The sequence below is a fragment of the Cetorhinus maximus genome, chromosome 22, assembly GCF_964194155.1.
Source record: "Cetorhinus maximus chromosome 22, sCetMax3.hap1.1, whole genome shotgun sequence".
Taxonomy (NCBI): Eukaryota; Metazoa; Chordata; class Chondrichthyes; order Lamniformes; family Cetorhinidae; genus Cetorhinus; species Cetorhinus maximus.
In genome coordinates, this window is record NC_135900.1 from 60830833 (window position 1) to 60840330 (window position 9498).

Genomic DNA, 9498 nt, shown 5'->3' on the forward strand with positions numbered 1-9498 from the left:
CCACTGGCTGTAAAGCACTCTGAAACATCCAATGTTTGTGAAAAATGCTATAAAAATGCAAGTCTTTCTTTCCTGCTTTTAGTTCTATCAAAAGTGACACCAAGAGTAAAGTGAATTTGTGTGCATATATGCAAATACACATTGAGTGAAGAGAGGACCACATTTGGTACTGATCCTTTTTAACTTCAGTCTGCCACAAAAATTTCCTAGACTCTGAGTCATTTCAATATATTTTGGCAGGCTACCTGGCCTCTGCCAAGAAATCTACCTGGAATGTGGACAAGACTGATTGCACCCAGTACTGAGGAAGGCCTACCAGTATAATGGTGCCAGTTGCCTCTATTCTGTCAAATTTGGCACCTGATGCAATCGATTCTTCAGTGATTTCAAGTTTAAATGCCCCGTGTACCTCTAGAAATGTAGGACACCAGAGACAAGCAATGTACAATGCTGCAACAGAACAGATGATATCAAGTACAATTGCTGAAACATTTCCAATATTGGAATATTATTTCACTACACTCAGCCACACGTGGGTGGCAGAAATATGCATACACCTTCCCAAGGAGACGTCTCTGAAAAAATTTCTTGACAATTTCTACAACAATGGCTGGAATTTTGCTGAGGCAGCAGGATGCCACTGTCGGGGCTGAAAGTGGGACGTGACCCCCTTCGGTGGGTGGCAGAACTCAGCGCTGCATTACCCAGGACTGTATCTTGGTAATTAAGTAGCTGCTGTCTTATTGCCACAGGGGGGCCTCTTTGATGGCCATGGAGTGTTCCTAAAGGAGCCCGCCCCTGGAGTCCACTGGAAGGCCGCCAAGTTTCACAGGGTGGTCTCCCCTCATGGCAGTTAGCCCTCTTGCTGCATGATGGCAGGCAATGGCCCTTAATTGGCCACTTAAGTGGCTCAGTTGGCTACCTGTTCACTAACGTAACTCCAGCAGAAAATCTGTCCCTTGATATCTGGATTGAAACATGAAAATGTCCACTTGGCCAAGGCACCAGAAACTGCTGGTACCTGCAGAACATACTTCAGCAAGTCAAATCTTTGGCAATAGAGGGGAGAAAGTTGGTAACGAGGGAGCATCCGTTGTTTCTTTAATAACAAAGCTTCTTCCAGCAAAATAACTCATTTTGCACATCTGGCCAGCAGACCACAAACACTGTATCCTGCATTTTAGGGTTAGGCAGTAGATCCCCAATTACATGGTACAACCAACCTGTGTCAGCCTTGTCTCAGTAGTTGCGCACCTGCCCAAGCCAGAAGGTCAAGGGATTCACAGGCCAGCTCAGAGATTTGAGCATATAATCTGGGCCAACATTTCAGTGTCAGACACCATGTTAAACCGGCATCCTGCTGGCTTGTTCAAGGTGAATGTAAAGTTTCCATGGCACCATTCAACAGCATTTTAAAGAAAATCTGGTGTTTCATCAAATCTTTCCAGTTGCTGTGCCCAAATTAGCTGCTACTTTTACGTAGATTACAACAGTGACAAAGCTGCAGTGCTCCTTCGCCGTGAATAGCTTTGGGATATCTTGCTGGTGTGAAATCAAAGTTCTTTCTTCTTTATAAGCATTGTTATACTGCCTATTTCCCAGTATTCTTGTCTAAAGAGAGCAACTTCCATGTACCACTCTTTTCTTTAACTTTTCAAATCGGATGCTCGTTGCACTGGGCAGAGACCCAAATGTTTAACAGAAGGTAAACATTAAAACTTGGCTGCACAGTCATAAACCCATATTTGTGTAGGTGAACAATGTCATGATTTTTCTCAATCGTCTGATCATTTATACTATGAAGTACAAGTAACTGAGGGAGACCTGGTTGTGTTTGGTTGGCTGCACTCCATATTAAATAGACAGATACCTTCTAATGTTCTGATAGAGTGAAAAATTAGCTTTTAAACCATGTGCAGCCAGAAGTCAAATTTTACTTATGCACCAGGGGTGTGGAATGTACTACACCCCTCCCAGACTGCTAGGTATCTGCAGGTGGCGGGGGGGGGGGGGGGGTCTCTCATGTAAAATAGAACGGGTGGCTAGCCCACTGCTTTCCCGCCTATTGCTGAGCTGTCCTCCATAATATGGTGGGCAGGTAAGGCGTCAGCCAGCCTGCCAGCCCTAAGGTCTATTAAGACCCTTAACTGGTAATTAATGGCCAGATCAAGGCCTGTTTACACCTCCGCTGAAATAATACGTGGAGCTGGGGAAGACGGAACGAAGATAGCCAATCTACTCTTTCATAGCCTTGGGCTAAAAGACGGGAAGGAGGGGAAGTTCGTCTTTTGGGGAGGGGGTTGGTGTCCCGTGCCCCCACCCCCAAGATGGCACTCCACTTTTTGTGCATCCCACCCTGGCACACTGGCCTCCAGAACCCTTCCCCCACCAAGGTCACTGATCCGATCCCTCCCTGACCAAAAGCCCTATACTCACCTGTAAGTCCAGTATCCATGGATCCTCTTGCTTTGGGAGCAATTGTGCAAGCAATTTCACCCCCCTGCCCCCATAAAATTCATCCCCAAGTCTAAGAAAGCAGGACAGTTTCAGAAAGAGACAAATACTTTTTTTTAAGTGCCATCCCTAAACAATACCACAGCAGATCAATGTTTATTGAACAAAGAAAATAATAAGGGGTGAGATAATGGGAATAAGCGAGGCAGGGAGGCAGGCAAAGCAAAGCCCTGTTCTTTAGTTACACGGCTAAAGTACTTCCAGATGAGATTTTAAAGCATGGTTCCCTGCATGTGAATATATGTCACTTCTAGTAGGTGTAAATGAGCCACATACGAGCTTGACAGATTTTCATAAATTGATTGTTAGTGTAGCTATTAGCGCACTCAGGATTGTTCAGCAAGTGCTGTCCAATTGCAGAATCACATGTAGCAGTAGATGTTTTGTTTTGGGTCAAAGGCAGGGACCCCTTCTCTGCGAACAAAAGGAATATGTTCAAACCTTGTGCCTTTTCTGAATTACCAGGGAGCTTGGGTAGCCTATAGTTCCCCATTGCTTTCTCCACAACAACGTCCTGGCCAATCAGAGTCGACATACCAACCAATCAGCACCCTTTTCTCCTGTAGTATAAGTTGCTGTGATAGTTTGAAATTTGGGTTTCTTATGTTTGTCCTGCTGAGTGCAAGACAAAAAGCTTTGGTAACACACCACTCTTTTTTTCAGCAAACTTCAGAAGTACTTTTGGAATAGAGCGACTGACAAAATGGCTTTGTTTCAATATACTTCTTGAATTCCTAGACTGCAGCAACTCAAAAATTTATCATTTCTCTGGGTGTGCAGTTAAATGGTTGTGAAACACTGTAGGCCATTGAAGCTGTAAAGGATGCTATATAAACGCCAGTAATTTATTTTCCTCCTTTAAAGTTATTTCTGATACCTCTTTCACATTCATATTGAATTATTTGGAGGTTTTCAATTTTCATGCAGTGAAATCTTTAAAAAAAAATTAAGAAAGACATCCAGAAAGACGCTAATTTTTTGAGTTGCTGCAGCCTAGGAATTCTAAAAATATACTGAAACAAAACCATTTTGTCAGTCACTGTATTCCAAAATTCAATAATCTGACTGGCTGCATGGGGTGTTTTCACTCCACTGAGGACAGTCAGGCCCCATTGGGCTTAACCTCACGAGGCAGTAACACGAGAAATCCCATCAACAAACCACTCTCTTACACGTGTCAGTGCAGTTCCCCACTATTGATCATGCATACATAGTCATTTGTTAAAGGTGCAAAGGAGCATAGAAAATACAGCACAGTGGCCTCAGGCAGCAGCAACAGAATACTATGAATGGTTCCACCTTACGAACTCGGGACGCAACCTGCAGTCCCAGCCTTCAGATTAACCCAACCACCACCAGTACTGAGTATGTCACAGGGTATTCAATATTATGACAAAATAATCACATACAGATACCTAGAAAAACTGCAATCTTACTACCAGAGTCTTTGATGCTTAAAAGGTTTAGAGGGTCAAACCAGACGATACAGAAGCGAAAAGGGGGTGGGGGTAATGGCACCGGGTTGAGCAGCACTGAACAGACATTGTTCCGGGAATGAAAAGGGGGAAGAGCGAACAGAATAATGTGTCATTGTTACAATGCTATTGTGTGAAAGTCAGGTCAGGATGTATTTCGATGTCCCTCTATTAGGTATTTGTAAACAACTGAGAAAGGCTTACCAAACAATTTTGCAAAGAGGAATTTTTTTGTGAAAGTACATGTGAGAGTACATGCAAATGAAAAAAAGAAGGAAAAGTTGCAGGACTAAAACAAATCAGTAAACCTTGGAAGTATACAGTAGGCCTGCCAACCTCTGAAAATTAAGGAAAATAAACAGGTTAACATAGGATGTACTGGAAACTGGAAGAAAGTGAATCCTTTCGCAGGTCTCAACAAAACAAAATGGGGAGGAGGGGGGGGGAGAAGAACATTAGAGAGTAGTTCTTTCTATTCTTTCATGGGATGTGGGCGTCACTGACAAGGCCAGCGTTTGTTGCCCATCCCTAATTGCCCTTGAACTGAGTGGCTTGCTTGGCCATTTCAGAGGACAGTTAAGAGTCAACCAAATTGTGTGCCTCTGGAGTCATATGTAGGCCAGATTTCCTTCCCTAAAGGACATTAGTGAACCAGATATGTTTTTACGACAGCTGATGACATGGTCACCATTACTGAGACTAACTTTATATTCCAGATTTTACTAACTGAATTTAAATTCCACCAGCTGCCATGGCAGGATTTGAACCCATGTGCCAGAGCATCAGGCTGGGCCTCTATATTACTAGTGACATTACCACTACACCATCGTCTCCCCCTCAACTATAATGCCTGCTGACTCCTGCTACAGGGAGACAATCAATGTGCAACAGCCAGTATTAGAAAAGCTTGAAAGAGGTGCAAGTTGATGGATGATGCACAAAGATCATCTCGCTGAGGCAATGAAAAGTCATCAAAAGAACAAGAACAAAATAGCAAAGCGGGTGAATGAAATGGTCGCACAGGATACACACAAACTCTCAAAATGGAGGTCAATGAAGCAGACATGAAAATGAGGGAAATAAAAACAAAAAATGCTCAAAATACATAACAGATCCATCAGTACCCCAAGATAGCCAATGGCCAGTTACAGATTCCCTGCCAGAACGGTCTGCATCCAAAATATGAATCTGACTCTCCTATCGCAGGTGTCAATGGACCCATGATGCATCCCAAGCAGCCCATTCTGGTTCCAAGATAATGTAAGAGCTCATTAAAGTCCAAAGTTGCTAAACTTAAATGTTCAAATCAGGGGAGTAATTAGATGCTATTTCTGAACATTATTTGGAACAGTAAAGCAGAGTGTAAATAGAAAACAAGTAAAAATGGGGAGTCACAGAGAACTGCCAAAAGGGTTAGGCAGTGTTTCAAGGAGATGATTGGATGTTAAGAAAAGAAGCTAACGGTTATGTTTGCTCTCCAGATTGACATTGCAGTAGTGGAAGAGGAAAGCGAGGTCCAAAGGCACTTTCTATGGATCAGCCAAATTCAATGACAAATGTTAAACCAGTTGGGTGCAAAATATTTTCAGGTCTGTACCACTTAGACTTCAGTAAGTAGAAACAGAATTATCATTGTGGATGGACAAACAAAGACTCAGCAGCTGGACATTTTTAAAGTGCCATTTTAACTTACTTGGGAGAGAGTTTTATCCAGGGACACCCACCGAAGGATATAAGGTTAAGACAGGAACACAGAAACAGCAGTGGGCCATTCAGCCCTTCAAACCTATGCCATATACGGCTGATCTGATCTTCAACTTCATTTACAAACCTGTATCCCTTAAAATCCTTACCTAATAAAAATCTATCAAACTCAGATTTAAAATTTTCAATTGACCGAGCCTCAACTGCTTTCTGGAAGGCGAGGGTTCCAGATTTCTACCAGCCTTTTGTGTGAAGAACTGCTTCCTGACATCACACCTGGAGGGCCTAGCCCTAATGTTAAGGCTATGCCTCCTTGATCCAAACTCTCCTATCTGAGGCAATAGTTTCTCTCTAACTAATCTCGCAAATTCTTTAATTATCTTAAGCACATCATTTGGCTCACCTCTTAATCTTCTACATCCAAGGGACTACAAACCTAGTCTACGCAAATGTATTCTTTCATCAGATGTAGGCATTGTTGGTAAGGCCAACATTTATTGCCTATTCTTAATTGCCCTCAAGAAGCTGCTGGTGAGCCGCTTTCTGGAACTGCTGCATGCCATGTGATGTAGATACATCCACAGCGCTGTTAGGTAGGGAGTTCCAGGTTTTTGACCTAGCAAAGATGAAGGAATATTAATATATTTCCAAGTCAGGATGGTGTGTGACTTTGAAAGGAACTTGCATGTGTTCTCATTTGCCTACTGCCCTTGCCCTTCCAGGTGGTAGAGATTGCAGGTTTGGAAGGTACTCTCAAAAAGGCATTGGCAAGTTGCAGCAGTACATCTTGCAGATGGTACACACTGCAGCCATGGTGCAGCAGTGGAGGAGGGTACAATTATTTAACACAGTGGATGGGGCACCAATCAAGTGGGCTGCTTTCTCATGGTTGGTGTTGAGCTTAAGTGTTGTTGCGGCACTCATCCAGGCAAGCGGACTGCATTCTATCACACTGCTGACTTGTGTCTTGTAGATGGTGGAAAGGCTTTGGGCAGTCAGAAGGCGAGTTACACAGCCCTAACCTGCTTTCCTGCTTTTGTAGCCACAGTATTGTGCAGAAGGTGCAGTTAAGTTTCTAGTCAACGACGAAGTGAACTAGAATTTTAAACCCGACTAGGAAAATTGAACATAATTTCCAACTTTGCAGTTTGTGAATTTGCTAGACAACCTTTTTTTTGAAATATAAATGATAATTTGCAACCATCTGTGACATATCCTTTAACAGTAGATTGACTATCTTTTTGTAACAACTGGCAATTGTGGTGCAACTTCTCTGATATTAGATAATACTTGGAGACCTTTCACTTCATTATGGAGGCAAATTATTAACTTTGCAAATAGTTCTTTCAAAATAACTTGTTGTCCATCAATAAATTATTCAGATTTTATTTTCCTTTTCAATTCATCTTTATAACTCAAGAGTAATGGGAACAAAATAATTTTCTTATGTTAGTAAAATTTAGTTGATTGTTAGATGAATGGAGAAAAAAAAAATGAATTTGAATTTCAGACAATTTTAACAACAGTTGATAAGTATACAGTGCTGAGCAGTGCTCTCTGACTAAGGCTCAAAAACACTGATTTTAATGTGCTATGCAAGGAAGAGATTTAGTATGAGTTAGATTGGGAAAAGGAAATTTGAGAAGTGAGCACATAGTGTCATGGTAAAGCTAGTAACAAAGGCTGATGTAACTGGCTTAGCAGCCTACTGCGAATTGCATATTGCTGTGGACCGCCAAATGAGTGACCTGTTCTTAGAAGGGAGTTTTTGTCAATCTGCTTATAGCACAGGGCACTAATCGATTGTGAAATAAAGTTAGTGTGATCATAGTTATATTTTGGTGTTGTAACCAAATTCTTTTAAATTGAGAAATTTGGTGAAGATCAACTTTCCTGAGGCCAAATGCCACTGAGGACCAAAATAACAGAAAAGATCATGAGGTAGGTCTAATCACAGTAATTGGGTAATGTCAAATATGAATTTTAAAAACCTAAGAGCTTACATGGAAGAGAAGGTAAAGAGAGTAAGCCATTCCACAGTTCTGGAGTCTGTGAAAAGAACAGGTTAGAATTTTAAACAGAAGTGTTACTGAAAAAATGGAATAGAATAGATGATAATGGTCCAGTTTTATATTAAGAATAACAGTGAGGCTATCAGTGCTCTCTGTTAATAAGGAGTAAATTGAACAGCAACTTCCAATATCTGCAGTTAACAGGGATATCGAAGTTTCTGTCTTGATTTGCTCTGCACCTTCACAAGTTTTGCATTCAAGCACATGACGTGAAGTTATTCACCCATTACACAAGCTAGAAAAAGTTAGGGTTCATCCAATCGAGTGCAAGTGCATTTTTAATGACTTGATAAATCTTACTATCCAACAACCTCTGGCACTGAAAAACTTACCATTCTTTCAGATTTTAATTATTATTGGAGATTTTATTAAAAATATTACATTTTTGAACTTTTTTTTCTGTCTTTTACCTCTCTTTCCTAACCCAATCTTTCTTTCCCTCTATTTTGCATTCTGTAGAAAATTGTAGATCCATGACTATCACAACCTCATTGAGGGGGGAGCCCAGCATATCAGTGTAAAAGACAAGACTGAAGCATTTGCAACCATCTTCAACCAGAAGTGCCGTGTGTGGATGATTCATCTCGGCGCCTTCCTTAGGTCCCCAGCATCAGAGATGCCAGTCTTCAGTCAATTCAATTCACTCCATGTAACATCAAGAAATGGCTAAAGATAGGTAAAAGGTTATGGGTCCTGACAACATCCTGGCTGTAGTACTGAAGACTTGTTCTCCAGAACTAATCGTACCACTAACTAAGCTATTCCAGGACAAATCCAACACAGCCAATTACCACCCCATCAGTCTATTCTCAACCATCAGCAAAGTGATGAAAGGTGTCATTGACAGTGCTACCAAGTGGAAATACTCAGCAATGACCAGTTCACTGATGCTCAGTTTGGGTTACAAGGCCACTTGCCTCCTGACCTCATTATAGCCTTAGCCCAAACATGGGACAAAAGATCTGAGTCCAGAGGTGAGTTGGGAGTGACTGCACTTAATTCATGACATCATTTGAAAAATTACTTCACTCAAAGGGTTGTGAATCTTTGGAATTCTCCACTCTAGAGGGTTGTGGATGGTCCATGGTTGACTATATTTAAGGCTGGTATAAACAAATTTTTGGCTCAAGAGAATAAATGGATACAGGGAGCAGGTAGGAAAGTAGAGTTAAAGCTCAAGGTCAGCCATGGTCGTATTGAATGGTTGAACAGGCTCGATGGACCATATGGTCTACTCCTGCTCTTATCTGCTTTGTTCTTGTGGTCAAGTGTGACGTCAAGGAGCTCTAGAAAAAGTGAAATCAATAGGAATCAGGGGGAAAACTCTCCAGTGGTTAAGGATCATACCTGGCACAGCCCCAGGACATCGCTGTAGGAGCTCCTTAGGTAGTGTCCTCGGCCCAACCATCTTCAGATGCTTTATCAGTGACCTTCCCTCCATCATTAGGTCAGAAATAGGGATGTTCACTGATGATTGCACAGTAGTCAGTGCCATTCAAGGCTCCTCTGACACTGAAGCAGACTGTGTCTATATGCAGCAAGACCTGGACAACATTCAGGCTCGGAATGATAAGTGGCAATTGACATTTGCGTCACACAAGTGCCAGGCAATGATCATGTTCCACAAGAGAGAATCCAACGATCTCCACTTCATTCAACGGCATTACTATCGCTCAATCCTGCTCCCTTCCCCCCACATCAACACCCTGGGGGTTACCGTTGACCTGAAACTT